Here is a 19,023-nt window from a genome sequence, read left to right as displayed (position 1 = left end):
CTGCCTTGCCTCACCGCTAACGCCCGGCTGCCTTCGGCAGCCAGACTCCGGGCACGGAAACTATATGCGTGGGGTCCGCGCTTCACGAATGGCTTTGTAACTTTGCATTGCCTCGAATTTGATTTTGCGTTTTGCATGCTGAAGGCTGTGCATTCCCTTCAGCTGTTCACAGGTAGGGTTTCCCTGTTTGATCTGTGAATTTTATCACTGTTTTTAGCAGGAATTCTAACATTAGTGATCTTGAAAATTCTTCAGGTGCAAAGTGTCTATACATAAAAGTTACAGAAGATGGTCTGAGTTGGGAATATATGGACTTATTTATTACTGTCAGTTCTTTTCAGTAAAAGGAAAATTGGGGATTACGTTAGGTCTGAGAAGTCTTATACAGAAACAGAAAAATGATAGCTGGGTGAACAGAGGATATGGTCTACAGAATTGCCCTCAAGAGGGAAAGCATTTGTTGTACCACCGGCAGTCTAGGATTTGTACTATGAAAGACAGCAACATATCCATCGATTATGACCTGAGTAGAAGACTGAGGTTCATACGGCTTTTTCTACTTTCTGCCCGGCACACTTTTCCTAGCTAAAGTAATGTTATGATATCAATGCAAGCATCCTTTTAATACATAGCTCTGGAAGCGTGGTGTTAACAGGGTAAAATAAACTTGAGTCCTCCATTTAAAGGTGAGGCAAAACTTAAAAAGAAGAATCAGACATCTAAAGAAGCAGACTTCAATGTCATCATGTATTCACTGGTGATGCAGAGTTAGCCATGCTTGTTAGCAACAAACATTCTAGCTCCATATCACAATAAACAGACTATGGCATATAACATGACAGTGCCAGACTGTTTGAAGATTCCCATTGTTACTTGACAAAGATAAAAAAAGGAAACTTAAATTTGAAAAGTGGTTCTCCAGAGAGAGTTTGGGAATTATACATGCAAGGGATTTATAACCACAAAGTTAAAACGGTAGCGTGCAGTGCCCCACAGTGATGGCACGCTTCACAGGTGCTCCCAGGTTCATAGCAAATCTTTCCTTTTTGAAGTTAGCTTAATGACCTGTTTCATATCAACATATGTAACATAAATAGTTTATAATGTGGTTTTATTGTAATTGTGCCAAAAGAAAGAGATTTTGAGAAACTGGGTCACATGGTATGGGATTAATTGACACTGGGAAGAAAGAGTAGATGCACATATATTACAGCTTAAATTTTCCAGTTGCGTTGAGTATTTAATGTTCAGAGTAGATGACCAAACCCCTGTGTAGTGTAGGCAATACAAGCAGTACTGTGCTGTTATTATTCTATTTCAATGTACTTATAGAACTTATTTTTCCTCTGCATATTATTTAAATGCCACCCTACTGTTGAGTGATTCATCCTTTATTTTAATGATATAAAAACACCTATTATAATCCAAGGGGGGGGGGAAGTGAAAAAGTCAGTTTTGGAAAGCATACGTCTATTTTGCATCACATAATTCTGGACTAACATTTAATTGTTTCAAAATCTATACAGGCATCTTATTTTGCATAAATTCAAACTATTCTGTTCAGTCTCCAAATAACTGTTGTATTGCAATAGCTTTCTGCTCTTAAATTGTCATTTTATGACAATGAACATGGTTACTGTGCACAAGGAGTATATAGTCTGAGAAAGACTTCAGAAAGCTGCTCAGAATCTATGTATAACTTTGATATGTATCTCAATATAGACACTGCTGGTGACTTTATGTCTAGCAATAATACCCGAGAAACCGGAGTCAGTTCAAGACACAGAGGAGTTCTCTCTGTGCTTTAAAATGGAAAAAGTGTTAAAAAAAAAAAAAAGTTAAAAGATTAAAACCTGTAAAATTCCCAATCTTCCTGGAGCCATTAATTCTAGTTCTTTTCCAACTTAAGCCTTGTGAAATTATTTACATTAGAGCAAAGGGAACAGGGAACAGGAGGACGCTGCTTCCACTCTGTGTAAGACACACAGACTCTATCCTTAGCATGTATCAAACACCCTCAGTGAGAAGATGGATGTGCCATGAATTTCTAGGAACAACCAAACCTTAAGTGCTTCACTTGCTCAGACGTTATGGAAAAAAATAATGTATGTTCTCTTACATTGTGCAACATTAAAACTTTTCTGCTCTTTATTAACAAGCACTCAAGGCTGTGTGAGAAGACTGAATGAACCTAACAGGAAGAACCTTCAATTCTTGTCCAACAGCCCTGAGGCTGTTTAAAGTGATTGTTTAAATTATATGCCTGTGAAGATAGACATTTAGTTTTATTTTCAGTACAGATCAAATGAAAACAGAAAGGGTTTTTTTCAGTATAAAGTTACAGGTTTGTTACTTTAATGAGCAAAGTCGCTGGATTGGCATGCTTCATAAGAGGAAACTGCACCTGATTTTTTTTTTTCAATATAATTTTTCATCCCTCAGCTAAAGTCTCTTCGAATGGAAATGACTGAAACAAGATGTATATAGATTGTAGTAGGATCTAATTATTAATTTGATCTCTGAAAGACATTGTAGAGAGACTAAAATGTTGTTAATAGTCTTTCATAATATTGTGCATGTTTGTACTACTATGTCTTAGATTAATAACATACTTGTTGGTAATATATTAATAGATTTTAGACATGAAAAACAAGGGTTTAACCACATAGCACTCTATTATGTTTTCAGTGATATATTTAAGGACTGGGAGAAAAGCTATAATCAGACCTAAAATAAAAAATTATTATTTATTAATGACTGCCAGGCCAAGCCCCAGTGTGATATTAAGAAGAGGGTAGAGGTGTAAAAATGAGGGTAAAAGCTAGGGAAAATAATGTAATGGAGCCTAAAAATAACTGTAAATCACTACCAAAGGAGGAAAATAAACACTTCTAAGATATGGTTTGAAATTACAATAATCTCTAAGACTGAGTATTCCTCTGAGTTTTCATTAAAGTAATACTGTTAACCGAAATTCCTCTGGATTTGTCTGGATCCCAAGAGGTCAGGCTGAAAGCAAGATCATATTTGTAGAATCAACACGAAGACCATATTTCTGATTCAAACAGTTTTATGACAGCTCTCGAACTTGCATGGGCACCAACACAGGTCTATTAGAACTACACTGTCAGGGACTTGCCAGGCACTCTGCTTTCTCCTTAAAGAGTATAGTATAGGTATTTTATATGTAGATGTGTGTATGGGGAAAGCACAGGGTGAAAAGGCAGGTGGCACTGTGGAAATGCAAAATAGATTCTCCCTATATGATACTTCTTTAGTTATCCATATTAGCATAGACAAGAATCATGCTACGATTAGGTTATTGACTCTTTCCTTGTTCTATTCACTACCCCATTGTCCTTATATTGAAGGAAACAGTATCACAGAGACAGCTAATTGCACGTAGAGACCAGATTCTTGTGGAAAAAACCTCCAAGCAACCTAACTCTGGGGCATGCCCGAGCTTACAGTTAACTGACTTTGAAATTATTCTTGCATTGTATTGCAAATTGATTTCAGATGAATAGCTTTAAGAAGCAGAAGTCAATATCCTTTAAGCCAGCATTAGTTCCTCCAAATAATGAAAGAGAAAAAAAAAAACAGCTAGAAAATATTAACTCAGACATATCATCAAAAACATCTTTGAAAATAAAGATTTTCAGATGTTCTAATGAGACTTCAGTAGCTTATTAATAAGAATTATACCTACAATACTATTCAAGAAGTAAAAGTGTCTGTTAAAATCAGGATGTGAATAAAATAGTGTGTGAAAGAAAATGTAGTAATTCAAGATGAGAGCACTGAAGCACAGTACCTTTCCTCAGCAGCCCAGACTCAATTTGAAAAGATTGTTACTGTGGGATAAATCAGTCGACAGACTCCAGGTCCTAATGAAAAAGATTTGGTATGTGTCAGGGAGCAGCAAGGGAAGGGAGGGTGAGCTGGGAGTTCAGACTCACAGCAAGGCAGGCAGGAGCGGGATCCTACCAACAAAGTTTGCAGTTGCAGAGCACCTGTGCAGGAGCAGAGCAGATCCAGTCCAAACAACAGTTCAGATTGACAGGCCAGGTTGGTAGTGATGAGGCAGGTCCAAGGTCAAGGCAAAAGGTCAGGTCAGCAGATCAGGCTCAGGGTCAGAATTAGGAACGTACAAGGCTGGGTAAAGGTATACTTGCACAGTAGCTCGCACAGAGACCAAGAGCATCTCCCCAGCACTCCTGAGGGAGAAAAAAAAAAAAAAAGGAAAAAAGAAAAAAGAAATTAACAAAGAAAGAAAGAAAAAAAACAGCTCCTGAGAGAAGAGGGGTGGGTGAACCCCTGCCAAGGCTTCTACAGCTTTTTATCAAACAGCTCTGCTTCAAAGCTGGGCTGCTGCATTATCAGAGATGGCACTAAGTCCAGGTAGCCAAACCCCTGGGATGAAGGAAATGTGCTCAGGGTCCTTAAAAAAATGTTAGGAGGACAGCGTCGGGGTTCCCTTGCAGGATGTACCCATAGGCAGGCATTCATTGTACTTTCCAAAACTCAGACAAAAAGGAAGTGGGGGGTTTTGTGACAAAGAATACATGATTCAAATTCTCTTATATTTCAACTATACCAGTGAAAACACTGAAATCCCTTTGAACCAAATAGGAATTTTGTCATGAGTATGAATTTGATCAGAACTTTTACTATCCATTCTTTATTTCTATAAAGAACAATTATTTGTGCAACTACCATGTTTATAATTTTGAGAAAGAATTATTTGTAGATTTTTGAGTTTATAATGTTATAAACTGTAAGAAAAATAAATAACATGGAAACTTCAATTAAAAACATGAATCTTTCAATTCTTACCATGCCCATGTCATTTTCTTACTTTTCAACCTCTCCTAATTCATTCCTAGCCGACTGATGCTAACAACTGAAAGCAAGCAATATTGTGAGATAAGTGCTGTGCTTCTATATGATGAAAAAGGTAGTGGCTCCTCTATCAGATTAGTCTTGTCCAGATATCCTAGGAATCATGACAATTAGAGAAAATGAAAATTTTTATAAGATTAGAGTTTCTTATTTTAACAGATTTAGAATACAAGCTTCAAATGACCTTACCGAGTATTATGTAATAATACCTATAGGGAATTATTCCTGCAAATCAGCTTTTCTCAAGTAATGAACAATGAAGAGCCCCTCTGTGTGGTGTTGCATCTTCTCCTTTTTATTGCTTTTTCTACTAATCTTCATGATGTTTATTGGAAGAATCAGTAAAAGGAGATGGGAACTAAAAAGGAGTAGCTTTACTTTCACTGATATGTAGGCCCTGTGAACTGATGGAGTAAAAGCCACCTTTTTGAGGATATCAACTACCAGCAGAAAGGGAACATTTCAGAGAACAGGAAAAGACACAGCTAGAAACTATGTGTAACAAGAATGCAGGACCAAAGCAGAAGAATTAGAAGAGCATCATGAAGCAGAACTGTCTGCACAGTAATGTCAAGAGAAAAGAAGGCGAGAATCTTTGAGACTGTACTTTTTTCTAGCAGGGACTATAATCCATTATTTTTTATGGCTTCTGAAACAATATGATCTTTCCTGACTGATGTCTTTAGATGCTGTGTCAATACAAATGCTAAGTAGTGACAGTAAAAAGAAAGAATGAAGGAAAAAAGTACAAAAATAGACAGCATATGGTTATAAAAGTATAAAAGAATGCATTTTGTTATTACTCTTCCAGTCAGCTGTAATGAATTACTCCAACCTTATTCAACAGCAGACAGGGTAATAATACTTGGTCTACATTGCAGTGGACTTTCTACATAATGAACACTTCCTATATAATTTTCCTATACCACATACCACCCTGTTATTCCTGTAGACCTACCACAGATGTACAAAATGAGCAGGGACTGTGGGGAGAGTCAGGACTATTTCCAGGTGGGAACTTCCCTAAGGAAGATCAGAACTCTTCAATATTGTTATTACTCAAGTTTCTATTTGGTGACATGAAACATTAGCGAAATGTAGTTTCCAAGGGAAACAGTTTGAGACCACAGAAAATGTAGAAAACTTCAAGAAGACTCTGACCTGAGATAATCATGTGGTCACTGATGGGGCTGTTGAAATAATGGAGCTGCACAAATAGTGGGGCTACTGTCTAATACAAATCAATGGCTATAGGAAAAAGCAAGCCAGCAGATTATCCTGAGACTGTTTCAGTGAAACAATGAAGTGAGTAGAAAGCAAACACAGGAGTACTCAATTATCTCAGACTGTGAGATTGAGTTAATTTCTATTAACTTGTACGTGACTGTTACAGCTAAAACTAATTTAGGAAGGGTATCATAAGCAAAATCAGTAGACCTATGACATTTAAAAAAGCAAACTCATTTTCTCCTCTTCCTGATTAAAATTCAAGCTGCAGTTATAACTACATAACCTACTGTCTTAATATTTTGCCCTTCATTGCATTCCATCTTTGATATAAAATATATATAAAAATACCTTTGATAGAAAAAAATATAATATTGGAACATGCTACCCATCTCACCATTGCCCAAGGCTTCAAATACTATGTACAGTTTGCATAAGAGTCCACTATGTCTAGAATTTATCTCCAGTTTCTTGTAAAATACATTTTTCTACCTTTCAGAATTTTGAAAGGTAAAGGTAAAATATGAGCCTAATTTAACCCTAAATAGCATCTCTGAGGACCCATAAGTACAATAATATATCATTTCTAAGATGACTTTCTATAAAATTGGCTGCTTAGAAATTTGTATAATTTTTACCAAAAATTACCTTTAATTAACTTTAATTTCACAACTAACCACTCAGCAGAAATGCCTAGTAAATACAGTTATACCAGCACAGTTCTTCAGGTTTTTTTAAAATTATTATTACTTTACATCTTAGTAGGTGACTGCAGAGCTTAGGGACTTTTTTTGTGAAAAGCTGGTTTATAATGTTCTGGGATACAGTGGGACTTGTTTATTAAAAAGATCCTGAGTTCTTGTCCTGCTAAGGCTTTCATTTCATAAAGTTTTCAAAACTGCACTGTCATCTGTTAGATTCAGTAATGCACAGGGGCATCCATGCTCTGGGCATATGTAGGCTAAGATATATTCATCTGCAGGGACCAACTAAACTTCCAGTTTTGTGAGCAAAGTATCCGCTGGCTAAGGGTGCCCTACTAGATAAATAAAATAAATGTCACAAAGTGGTAACTTGCTGGCAAAAGTAGGGTAAAACTTTTCATTTTTTTGATGGGAAAAATAAAAATAAAAATTTTGAAATCAATCATGACTAAAGCACTGACTTCACACAGCTAAATTATGACTAACTACAGTATTCTAATCTAAATGTTAATTCTGTGCCTAAGCATCTATATAATGCCTCCATGAAGGGATGCACATCTGAGCAATGTTTTCCCTGATGCTATCGGGTCAGATCCTTTACCATTGACTCAGCAGTATTAGAACTAAAATCAAAGTGGGCAGATATCAGCATTACATCTGGACTACATCCCATAAAAGACTTTTTTTGAAATCCATAGTGGGTTTTTTCATTGCTTTATTCTATCAGAAAGAATGCTTTATGCAAACTTACTTTTATTTTTTCTAAAAAAAAGGAAGCAGATTTATCAGAGTTTGCTTTAACTCTCAATTTGCAAGAGATAAAGTAAAATAAACTATCTTCTGTTTTCCTTTAGTTCTTGCACGCTAAAGATTGGATACTCAGTTGTTTTGAACAATATTGCAATTTTTTACTACACAAAGTGAATATGAAATGCACCCTCTTGAGACAGTAATCCCTGGTTACAAAAAGTACCATACAGTAGAGAACTGGAATTAAAAGTGCTATTTGCAAGCAGTTTCTCCATATATGCATTAAAATTAAAATCTCCAAAACTTATCCCAAAATTCTAACACTGTGCAAATGAACTCTACGAATATACCTATATCTTTACCTGTTTTTATTGTTCCTGTACACAGATCTTTGGAAGTAAAAGTACTCAAATCTTCCTCTGTAATCAAAATGTGAGCACAAATGCACTTGTTCAGATTCCCTAAGTAATGGTTAACAGAATGCCCTTTTTCATCCTCTTTAACAGTGATGACTCCTTCAGGAGATGAAGTGTTTTGCACATAATAAAGACTGGAACACTGTTTGGGGGGCTCCTCAAAGTCTCCACAATCGCCCAGGGAAGGGGAGGGGAGGGGGTGCTCTACCTGGACCCCATGAAGCCCCCGGCCCAGCCCATGCAGGTTCTGCAGGGGGTGGCGGGGGATTGGTGCATGTCATGATCTTTCCTTCGCCCAGCATATTTCCATTTGTTTATACGAAGCTTAGATGACTCAGATGATAATGAAGGGGGTGCTGACATAAGCAAGACTAGTATAGCAAAGACAAAATGTGTATCTGAGGGGAAGTTTAAACACCACTTTCTGTGTGTGAAAGAGAATGCGTGTAGTGGACCACAATAATTTTTTTGGAAATATGAAAGGCTAGCAGCACTGTTTTTTAACCTTCACATTATTTTCTTTGACTTATTCAGTAAGGAATATGCTTCAGTGCATGCATTAGGAACACTGGGTTCTGTCATTATGTGGCATGAATCCTGCCACTCTTATCATCACCCTGAAGCTCAGCCCTGTTGTTGCTTAAAGAAAGTCTTATACTGAATTATTATAGTGTTGATTCTGGATAGAATTCATAAAAAGGAAAAAATTACTTAATCCATGTATCACATGTAAATTAACACAGCTGGTTGAACATCACCATTCCTGCTCACAGAAAATTCCAAAGCTCTGAAAAGATTTTGTTGCTTTTTTAATGCATAGAAGGAAGTTCAAGTTGCGCAAAGCAGGAAAAAAAATCACTGTCAATTCTGTGGGGGAGATGTTCAGAGAAATTTTTGAAAATTAGAACCCATGACCTCACCTGCAGTTCCCTCCAACATTAGGAAACTAATTGTGGCTGACAGAACAGAAAGGACACTGGACAATAGTCCACCCAAGCCTGCCAGCATTTCATTAAAAAAACATTGAAACAGATATGTTTCTGTAAAACTCTATTTCAAGAAATCAGTATTTTTTCAACTAGAAATATTGCCTTAATTGAAAATTCTTAATCAATAGTAATAACACAGTATCTACACTTTAATTAGCTGACTAATCAAAATAAACAATTTCATGAGAAGTGTTTTGGGCAAGAACTTTATATAGCACTGAGTTCTACTTACTGATAAGTTTTGACTTGTCTGGGCTGTAGTCCTGCTTGTTGAAATACTTTATTTTAAGATGCGTGACTCTTCAGGCTATATTCAGCTTTTCTCTAACTGAACTCATACCTCATCAAACTTATTTGGGGGAAAAACTCTCATCTTCTTAAGAGCCATCTGACAGGCTCACTGAAGATACAGGACAACATTGTTGTACTGGTACAAGCAGAGCTTCCCTAAGGCAAATGGAATAGTGTTTAATTGAATTGTGCTTCAGTCTTCACAGACCCTGGGGTTTTAATTCAAAATCAAATTTTTATCCAGTTTTGATAAACGTCAACCATTTCATTCTGTTATAAGATTTTCTATGAAGATTTTTACAAATAGTAAAATAATTGTTTGAAAAGAAACATCAAAGAATGCCAAGTTTCAGTTTCAGTTATGGTTTTCAACTCATAAAAGTGGATTTTTAAAGCAAAACCAGGCAAAAGAGGAACAGAAGACTTATGACATTCTAAATGGTCATTAATTATGATTAAGATAAATATATCTTTTCTACAGTTGCACACTTCAGTGGACACTGTCCTGTTTATATTGAGTGAGAGTACAGCAACCTAGTGGATGCAAAGTAAGCTGATGGGGCAATGCCACAACAATAGTAAAAAAAATCTATCCAGTGAATTAGAACTAGAAAACACAGTAATATGCAGCTTTACAATTTAAAGGACATTTGGGGATGCATTCAACATACACGATCAACCAAGCAGCTATAATCTGTAGAATTCTGTTTTCAGAATTTCTGTTTTGCCTTGGAAAACAATAATTTGCAGTTTTAGCCAGGCAAAAGTCTTGTTTTAATTAATTCTCTTTTCAATCTAGTGCGGCCTCATTGACATCAGTTGAATTACTATTCATTACGGTGGTGAAAGACACCAGTCAGTTCCTGCACAAGTTCAGCTGGTTAGAGGAATCATTCATTAATCACAGAAATAAATGTAATTGTTCGGCTCTGAGAAGCCTTTATAGAAGGATATCTGGTGTTATAAAAGATAATATTCTGAAATTATTTTACTTGGTCATTTTGCAATCTATCCATTACTCCAATATCTTTTCTCCATTATTCAGTTAATAGTATTGCAAGTTCGGATTGCTATAAATTAGTGATTTACAGTTTCTATTTTCAAAGATATTCTGTTCATTTTAGCCAAGTATTTTCTGTCTTAAAAAAAACCCACCCAAACAGTTAATTGAATTTTGGGAAAATCTGAGTTATCTTTAATTCAAAGTTAGTTCAAAAACTTAACCCATGCAGTAGATCTTTGGAAGAGTGAGAGATTTGCCAGAATTTGAATATTTGATACATTCTCTGCTCCTTGTATAGCTGTTTGAGTTAGCTTTTTCTCCAAAAATGTAGGTTGAGTAAATTAAGAAACAGCAAGAAAGTAAGACCTGAGTTTAGAACATTTATAAAAATAAGGTATACAACAGGTACAAAAGACTACTAAGGAAGTAGGTGCTTCTGGGAAAACAATGAACAAATACGCAGATTAGAGTCACAATTCATAAAAAAATCTCAAGAAAATTCACATGCTGCATGGCTGTAATTGGCAACAAACTTGTCTTAAACAAATTAAAATTAGAGGGACAGCCTGTGGTTTATTGAATCCAGTTGAATCCATACCTTAATTAAGCTAGAAAGCCATGCCCATAGGATTATGAAGACTGCTGACAAATTATTTTTATTCCTTTACCCTAAGGGATAAATTTTTTTTTCCAAAGGGGCGAGGGGAGGCGGGAGGGTGTAGTAAAGCATTGTGCTTATATATGTGCACTGAGTCACAAACAAAAATAAGTATATACAAATTTAGCATCATCTAGAATATAAAGCCCTCTGACCTGTAGAATGGTGATCAGGTCAGAGTGACAATCAGAATAATTAAAACCCCATTGTTCTGTATTTTTATTCTCTGTTAAGAAAAGCTGAAACACTCCACAGCAATCCAAAGCTTTTTTAAACTATAGTACATAAAGTAAATAAGCTATAAACATTATACCATTTTATTTCCGTGACAAACAGGACTGGAGGAAGACTGTAGGGCTGGAGGAATTCTCAACTGTATTAAGAAAAGGGAAAAAAAATATGACACCATAAAGGTATCAGGAACATCATAACAAAATGCTTGTAACCATTGCCTAACCTAAAAAGAACACTAAAATGCAATGTTACTTCAGTCACTGAAACAGAAAAATGAAATTTTTCCAAGTCTGAAAGAAAAGACTTTTTTAATAGTTTCACTGAAATGCAATCCCATGTATTTTTCACGTAGTTTTCATTTCTAACTGAATCACTAAAACAACAAAGAATGGATAATTAGTGATCTTAAAATGGAAATTTATTGTTTGTTTCACATAAAAATTGTTACTTTGGCTGAAAATGTGTCCGGATGTAACTCTACTTATCTCTGCAGGATTATATCAAAAAATTAATCTGACCATTTGAACTTATTCAAAATAAGAGGATAAAAGAGCAACTAGAAAAATCTAAAACTGTGAAAAATCAGTGGAAAATATAACCTGTGGCAGAAAATATTTAAAATTCTCCTGAAGACTTTTCTTAGAAAATACCTCTTTAAAATACTGGTGATACAATGCTTCTGCTCCTGTTAGTTGAAGTGACAGCCTTTTCTCTGGCAAATGTGAGTTAAGAGTTCTGTGCTTCTCTCTGATCTGATAAAATTATTAGCTAAAACATTGTAGGATATGAAAATCTGCATTTTCATTGCATTAGGAACTAACAACTTCATGACCTGCAACAAATAAAAAAAATTCATCTTTAATTAGCAAGCAACACATTATTGTCAGTTTTAACAGAAATAATAGGAGAAGCATTTGTAATCTCAGTCCTTTTTGAGACATTGGAAACAATTCTTTCTCCTTCATTTAATCTCTTTGGGTGTAGTACATCACTCTTCCACTACTCTTTCACCATTGGAAACTCACTTTTCTTTTTTTTTTGTTCTATTTGGTCCCTCATAATGAAATTAATTTATTCACCAATAAAGCTCAAGCAGAATTATTTTCGTGCTGGAATAGAAAGGAGTTGGAAGAAAATTATCTCCTTGCATTAACCTGAACTGTAGAAGAAGGTAAAATTATGTAATTCAGGCATCTAAACTAGGAGTTCAGTTACCCTGGGTTCACAATGTAGATAATGTGAAGAGATTGAGTCTTCGGAAAGATAAATCAGAGAAGAAGCTGAATCTTGAGTCTTGTTTTGCTCCTCAGAAGAAACTCTTTCTGTGTGAGCTAAAATGGGACAGCAGTGACAGCTGATTCTGTATGTCACTTTCAGGACTGGATCCATGCAGCTGTGATCCTCTGACACAGCTCCTGGCTTTCCAGATTAGCCCTGGCTTCTCATGAATCAATACTGCTGATGAACGGACTCCAATAAGAGAAGTCTATTTATCCTCTGTTTTATGTGAAGGATTTTAATTTTCAGTAGAGTGAAGAGATTGCCTTAAAATTTTATTGCAATTTTTAAAACTATTTGCTTTAAACATGTGTCCCCCCTTCTGAGCTCCCAGTCCACAATATTTGCCTCATTTGCAAGGCTTTCAAAAGTCAAAATTGTTTATTGAAATAAAAAATAGAGAATTTAATTTCTCCTCTGACACAGCTATCTCGGGTAGCCAGTTTAAAAACATCACACCTCAGAAGAACATCTGTGTCATGCTACTTGACTGAACAAATGCATTTTAATGACAAACTGCAAAATTTTGGAAAAACTTTAGGAAACAGCTTTATCCGCAAAAATCAAACAACTTAGTATTGTTTATTCTTTACATTGATTTATTTTTTCCTGAAATTGAAAGCGGTTTTCACCTTTCTGAAAGAGCAGGATTTATTATATTTGTTGAAACATGGAAAACACTTTCATCTGAATGGGCTTGAGGCTTTCAGTGGTCATTCTTGTTAACATTTGCTGTTTTTTTGTTTAAGCTGTCACATTCTGGAACATTCATCTGTCAAAAAGGTGTTTTTGTCAGGTTTATGTTCACTCTTGGAATAATGTGAGCAAATTCTACATACTATAAACTCTGATCTTTTTAGTTCTTTTTGTACTTCAATTAATAGATCAGATAATTAGAGACACTCCCTTTACAAAAAAAAAATCCCATGCTTCTGACCTCTTCAAACATCATGTTCATTTTTCCCATTAATCGTACTAAATACATTTTGTTAAGAGATCTATATTGCACAGAATAGGGTTTAAATACTGTCTTCATACCACAAAATCTTATTGCCACAGTTTTCAAAGTGCAATTATCAGACACCACCTATTTGAGGATTATTTCATTTCAGCAAACCTTGTTAATTACAGGGTTATACTGACTAATTTTTGTTTTAATATTGATGAATTCTATCACCATAACTTACAGTTACAGAATCAAGGGAAGTAGTCATGAGATTAATTTACCCAACCATTATTGGTGAACCAGTGAATAAGTAGCAATTCAGATTAATTTACTGAAATGCTTTCATGTATTGTTGTTTGTGAGATGCTGTTGAGTGCATATTGGCTGGCTGCAGTTTTAGCTTTCCTTATGAGTGTGTAATTAATTTCCTTGAGTTTCTCTGCAAAGCTTTTTAATGTAAAAAGTGCATTAAAAACATTCAAACATCGGCTGGAGAGAATGGACCACAAACACAAGATCCAGTTGCTCCAGGGGTTTGGCCACGCTTGCAGTCTTAGAGGATAAGTTAAATGATGAAATGAAATGAAAGAGCTATTGGACCATCGTAATGCATGCAAAGCATCATATAAAAGCTCTGTAGTATGTATTGTAAGGTGAAATACAAAACTGCTACCTCTCTGAATAGCTAAGATGGATTGTGTTTGAGACAAAAGAAATAATTTATGAGCAGATGAGAAAAATCAGCAAGCCAAATACAACAGTAACTTAGTGTTAATATAAGATTTTCAAGTTAAAATACATTGGTAGTTTAACTATGGAAGGAAGAAAATGAACATACCATCTAATTAAGAGATAATTTGTATCAATTATATTCAGAAGTAAGTTAGTGATACTCTGGAGACTACTCTCAGAATAAGTTAGATAAATTAGAGGACTGCTCTAACTTGGTCTTGGAAACTTCTCTCTGGGAAGTCTCCAGTGGAAGGTATCATTACAGCACACCATACTCTTTCTTTATCTCTGTCATCCACCTGTAGCAGCAACAAACTGGAAAGAGTCAGTACATGGTGTAAAATGTAATTTCTTCCTTCACCTTTTGTCTATACTACTCTTACTAAGCTCTTCTGGAGGGCTACAACCTTGCTTATACGAATGTGGACAGTAGCCCATTACTTCTTTTCTTCAATATTTGCAAATAAGTAGGTATTGTTTTAAGACTGAAACAACACATTGAAAGTGATTTTTAAGAACCCACCTTAAAGATGAAAAGTTTTAAAAAGAGAGGAGAAATCAGTGAAAAACAGTACTTTCTGTAGCACACAAATGATACAAAAGTCTCAAAGGCAGTATGATTGAAATTACTTTTGAAAAAATGTCTTTTAAAATAAAGCATATATAAAGCACTTTCTTTTGTAATGTTCCTTTCCTCTATTTGTGCTTTGGTAAAAATGTGCAGAAGTATGGAGCAGATAGAAAAGAGACAGCTTATGAGTAGGAATACAGTGGTTCTTCAGAAAAACATGGGAAAGCTTTAGCATTGTAGCTTTAAATGTTTTAGAGGAAAAAACATTTGTGGAGATTGTGAAATTCCTTTTGAAGAGTTTTTCTCATCATTTTCTTTTGGAGGAAGGGAAGAGAGTAAGGTTTTCTCTCACAAACATACCTACTTTAAATAGACATTTCAGGAGCACAGATTCATGATCTGTGCTTTCTCTTGCTGTCTAAATTGCCAGCTGCTAGATGAGATCTCCCATTTAAATTCTGTAGATGTTAGTGCTCTGGCTGCATAGCTCTGTTAACTATATATTTTTTCAAAGTTCTGTAGTAGTAATTATTTTAAATGCGTAAAAGAATCAATAATAATGTAAACATAACCTCAGCAGAGGGGTTAGAACTGAGTCCCATCACCTGCAATCACAGTCATACATGTCACAGCGTCCTAATATCCTTATCTACCTCTGTCTTCAAACACACAGGGCTTTTCTATCTCTACTCAAAGTGCTAAACTATTCTGAACTGAAATGTTTCAGTGGTTGAAAGCCTTTTAATTTATGATCTAAATTTACCCTGGCCTCTTCATATCTATTTGCTTTCATGAAAATTTTATCATTTAGCTTAAAATCCTTTCCTCTTTGCAGGTGCATGTTATAGATAGAACATTAGCTCATTTTTTTCCTAGTAGTGGTCAATCTCTGATTTTTTAAGCTGCCTGTAGTTTATGGGCAGCTCAAGTGCAGTTTCCATTCTGGAGCTTAATTCCATACTGTGTAAGGAGCTGATGCTCATACAACTGCTGGGTAAGTCAAATACCCAGCTGTGAAAGGAATTGAGCAAAATCAGCCTACATTACCACATGCAACCTGCAACCCAGATTACAGGTTACAGCACAGGCAACTGCAAGCCTGCAACCCAACCCCAGCTTAGAAGGACCCTGAGAAGACACAGTTTTCCACTTTGAACTATGCTCATTGCTTCCTTTCCTTAAGCTCTTCAAGTCCATAAAGTGTGTTTTGGCAATCTGAAGATTTCTGCATGAGATTTGTAATGTCTACTCTGAATTTGCCTGCTTTTCTATATATCATAGGTCATTCCTTTTCACCAAACTGGCCATATATGAAACACAATACCTTATATTTTGCTAAATTGTTTCTTCCAGAAAGCTATACTGTCTTGGCTGGTACAGTTTGATCTTCTGTTAAGTTACCTTTATTATTAAACTGTGTGCCTGAATTCCCATTTGAATTTGTCTGTCTCTCATTGATTTTTCTTCTGCCTTTGTTCTTTAGATAAATGCCCAGCATTTTCTGTCCCTTTGAGGTATTTAAACACTTCAGTCATGTTATTTTTCAATCTTCTTTTTGATAAACTAAGCAGAGTGAGCTCTTAAAGTCTCCTACTTTAAGAAAATTTCCCTAACTCTCAGATCATGGTTTAGTGGCTTTGTTCAGTACCTTTCCTAATGCTTTAATATCCTTTTAAAACTTGGACATAGAATTTGATGCAATGTCCCAGAAGTGTTCTCATTAATATCATATAAAATAATAAGTGACCTTCATGCTTCTACTCACTCTTTCAATCTTTCCACACCACTGGATAACACAGTAGTGCAGTGAGAACTTTATCACAACAGTGCTGAGTTGTTCAACATGAATCTGAATCCTTCTTCAGACTCACTGCTTTCTCCAACTCTGCCCACATTCCCAATTCCTGTATCTCTTAATAGCCTTCCTCTGTCTGTTTTAAACTGTTCTACTTAAATGAACTGAACTTAAGAAATTTCTTGCCCTCAGCAATATTTATACCTCTGTCAATTTATTTTTTTTGCAATTCTTAGTTTTAAACCATTAATGATACTGTATTTTCTTTCTGGATCACAGATGTCAGTGCTGAACACCATTCTTACTACAACTCCCTACAGCAGCTTTTTGTCTGGAATTTAGGATGTGGGTACTGATCTAGAGAAGTTGCATCTTGGCTGTGCCAGGCTGCTTCTTGCTCTCTAACATTTATATCCCACTGTAAATGTCCTCAGCTTGACCTAACACTTTCTGACTCAAATATGACTTTTCGTAAGTCATGGATGATCACAGACCTGTGATTCAGGATGTTTTCCTATCTCAGTCCCTGAAATTCCAACTTGACAGTCTTCAGGGCATGATGCAAAGCTCACCTCTCCTCAGATTTTAGGTGAACACTGGTTTGACAGACAGAATAGACCAAAGACAGGAGTAATTACAGTCCTGGTGATTCTAATTTTCTGTTCATGCCTGGTTTTGTATAACAGCTTATTTGGAACAAAAATTCTTACCCTAACTTTTGATCGTGTAGATTCAGCTGGCCACAAATGATTTTTTGAATATGTCATTTGACAACATTTTCCATTTTTTTCTTGATTTTTGTCCACTACTTTTGTTAACAAATTTCTTTTTAATTATTTGGCAAGGCTTAATTTCCATTGTAAAGATGTTCAGTACACATTCAGGAAAGTGAAATAAAGTACTGCTTTAAGTCTGAAATTGGAAAATGGTTTAAATCCTTATAACTGTTAGTGATATTTACCAATAGCCCACAGGAACAACACAGAATCACTACCAGGGCTAGCATTCTTGTTGGTAACTTTTCCTGTTAAAATATGAATAGCCCAGAAGACTGGGAGGTTATAACCTTTCTCCAATAAGAGTCTTCAGCAATGAGAAGCCGTTGTTGCCTCTACCTGTGAACAAAAATGTACAGCTTTTCTTCTCAGTAATTTAAAGTTGTGTGATGACTTTATGCTAATCACAAGTCTATTGTAGCTTACTTCCTAATGCACCACAGGATAAAAGTTTTGCTGATAGTAAATTCTTCTAATTCTGCCTGTTAGAAAATGGATGCACAAATTCTTTTAAAAAAAGTGACAGGTCAGAGTAAATTCCCTCTAGAGGTACACAAAGCCATTCCTGGACTTATGGAATAGTTGGATGTCAAGGAGGAAGCTATGTGCATTAACACTAAAAGGAGCTAAATTCATACTTCATGAAGGGAGTGTAACTTTCTCTAACCACTTAGCCAGAGGCTTATTTTTCAGAGTCAGTCTACAATAAAACTGAAGAATCCTTACCATGCAGAATTAATTTTTATGTTAATCTGCAAACAGAAAACCTGTACTTTGCCAGGTAGGCCTTCCTAAAATCCACTACCTTACTCAGGTTTTACTATATTACCAAGTCTTGCTCCTTTTTAACTAGAAGAATATTCCACAAGTCAGCTCAGATAGATGAAAGTATTATTTGTCCAATAGTATTCTTGAAATACATGTTTTCTATTTAAGGTAATTTGAAAGGACAGAATTCTGCAGTGCTCAACCAGATTTTACTCAGTAACACACCAAGCTGAGAAAAAGGGAAAACATTCTTTGAAGAAATATTTAGTTACAGATTACAGCTGATTTCTACAATAAAACTGGCTTATACAATATTTATTAATTATGCTGAATTTATTGTTTTCAGAAGCAGGCAATAAAATTATTTAAGATATTCTGAGAGTTTTAACTGACTAATGAAAGCAAGTATTAATGATGCTGTCATACAAAAAGGTAAATGCCACTTTGAGAAAATCCATAGTCACAGCAATTACTATTTTTCCTATTCAGCATTAGTTGCCTTAATTTCAAGGTACTCTATTCCATGGCAGCCTTTAAAAGTAACAACTACAAGTACAACAAAGAAAGATTTAGAAAAAGTTCAGTGAAGTGAATAAAGGACAAACAAACAAATTCTCCATTCAGAGAAAGTGATCAGAGAAAGATTAAGCTCACAATGAGCTTTTCTATATTTGTGTTCTGGAGAATTTATTTACGTCCAGAATAAAAATATAGGAGATAAATATCCTGTTGTGTCGGAATTCTATATACCCTGTGGAATAGAAATATAACTTTCTTATACAAGAGTATAAGAAAGAAATCTAAGTGTTTTATATATATATATATATGCATATACACAGTAACTTGATTGTCCTGCCTTACAAATAGATAAAATCCAGCAAAGTGTACTTGGACTCCCATATTTTATTTGCTTTATAACCACATAAGATGTTTTACAGAAATATAAATGACTACAAGTTGCAATAATGCGATGAATCAGATAC

The 19,023-nt window shown here is 35.3% G+C and overlaps 1 protein-coding gene across 2 annotated transcripts in view; it reads left to right on the top strand.

The window, feature by feature from the left end:
• GLRA3 (glycine receptor alpha 3) overlaps positions 1-19,023 on the top strand; it is a 99,019-nt gene that overhangs the window by 623 nt on the left and 79,373 nt on the right. The window lies entirely within an intron of this gene.

This window comes from Haliaeetus albicilla, chromosome 1 (genome assembly GCF_947461875.1).
Source record: "Haliaeetus albicilla chromosome 1, bHalAlb1.1, whole genome shotgun sequence".
In the NCBI taxonomy this organism is placed as follows: domain Eukaryota; kingdom Metazoa; phylum Chordata; class Aves; order Accipitriformes; family Accipitridae; genus Haliaeetus; species Haliaeetus albicilla.
This window is presented reverse-complemented; position numbering and strand designations above follow the sequence as displayed.